We start from the raw sequence: 1,870 nt of genomic DNA, 5'->3' as shown, positions 1-1,870 counted from the left end.
GAGAGAGAGAGACAGAGAGAGAGAGCGAGAGAGCGAGAGAGAGAATGAGAGTGGAGAGAGAGAGAGAGAGAGAGAGAGACAGAGACACAGAGAGAGAGCGAGAGAGCGAGAGAATGAGAATGGAGACAGAGAGAGAGAGAGAGAGAGAGAGAGAGAGAGAGAGCAGAAACAGTGATAGGAGAGACAGAGAGCGAGAGAGAGAGAGAGAGAGAGAGCAGAAACAGTGATAGGGAGAGAGAGAGAGCAGAAACAGTGATAGGGAGCGAGAGAGAGAGAGAGAGAGAGAGAGAGAGAGAGAGAGAGAGAGAGAGAGAGAGCAGAAACAGTGATAGGGAGAGACAGAGAGCGAGAGAGAGAGAGAGAGCAGAAACAGTGATAGGGAGAGAGAGAGAGCAGAAACAGTGATAGGGAGCGAGAGAGAGAGAGAGAGAGAGAGAGAGAGAGAGAGAGAGAGAGAGAGCAGAAACAGTGATAGGAGAGACAGAGAGAGAGAGAGAACAGAAACAGTGATAGGGAGAGAGAGAGAGAGAGCAGAAACAGTGATAGGGAGAGAGAGAGAGAGAGCAGAAACAGTGATAGGGAGAGAGAGAGAGAGAGAGAGAGAGAGCGAGAGAATGAGAGTGGAGACAGAGAGAGAGAGCAGAAACAGCAAGAGGGAGACAGCAGAGAGAATGAGAGCGACAGAGAAGGGATAGAGGGAGAGGGATAGAAAGAAAAAGCAGAAACAGAAAGAGAGGAGACAGAGGGAGAAAGAAAAGAGCTGAAACAGAGACAACAAGAGAGAAAAAGAGAAAGTGCAGAAACAGCAAGAGAGAGAACGAGAGAAAGAGAGAGAGGAGACAGAGGAAGAGAGAGCAGAAACAGATAGAGAATGAAAGAGAAAAGAGAGAGAGGAAGAGAGAGAAAAGAGTGGAGACAGCAAGAGAAAGAGTTATGTGCTAGGAGTTTTGCGTGTTTTAATCCATACTGTCTGAGATCAGTCCTGAAGTGAGCCAGTTCTTTCATGAAGGATTTGTCCCCAATGGCACCCTATTCCTTACATAGTGCACTACTGGACTGGTCAAAAGTGGTGCACTATATAGGGAATAGAATTCCATTTGGGATGAAGCCAGACCATGAGATGCTCATTGCTTGCTAATTTGTAAAGCAACTCCGCCCTCTAGTGGTCAATGGTAATCAACAATCATTGTTTTCCAACACATCTCCAATAGGCCTACAGCAGCAGCACAAGTGGTAATTTGGAGCATATTCAGTGTGCGGGGCCTTTCTGTTCTATTCAAGATTTTAATAACCAAAAAATACACCCCCCACTGATCAAAAAAGGAGATAACTGCAGATGCAACAAATTCAATATCCTCTCTCTTTCTTCTGTCGGGGCAGCAGGTAGCCTAGTGGTTAGAGCGTTGGGCCAACAACTGGAAGGTTGATGGATCGAATCTGTTGTTCTGCGCCTGAGCGAGGCAGTAACCCACTGGTCCTTGTAAGCTGTGGATGTTGATTAAGGCAGCCCCCTACACCTCAGAGGTGTTGGGTTAAATGGGGAAGACTTAATGCAGTTGGACAACTGAATTTTGATACAATAAAGAAGATTGGGAAAGTCAGAGCAAAAGTTAGTTAAGGTACCTTCCAAAAACAGTCCAATTTGTGTTTTGAAAGCCCACATGGGAACAACAAGGGGCGAAAACAGCAATAAACTACCAAAGCAGAAAAACTCATTTACTCCCTTTCAAAAAGGTGCCAGTTGGCATTTCGATCCCCCCACCAAGTCAGTGCAAAATCAGGAGAAAAATTCAGTGGAGTTTGTTGAAACCGGTTGTCTCTGGCACGTGTCCCGAACACAGAAGTGCCCACTCTGCTGGGGCTGATCCGC

Source organism: Oncorhynchus mykiss, unplaced genomic scaffold (assembly GCF_013265735.2).
Source record: "Oncorhynchus mykiss isolate Arlee unplaced genomic scaffold, USDA_OmykA_1.1 un_scaffold_770, whole genome shotgun sequence".
Lineage (NCBI taxonomy): Eukaryota > Metazoa > Chordata > Actinopteri > Salmoniformes > Salmonidae > Oncorhynchus > Oncorhynchus mykiss.
Note: the sequence above shows the minus strand (reverse complement) of the source record.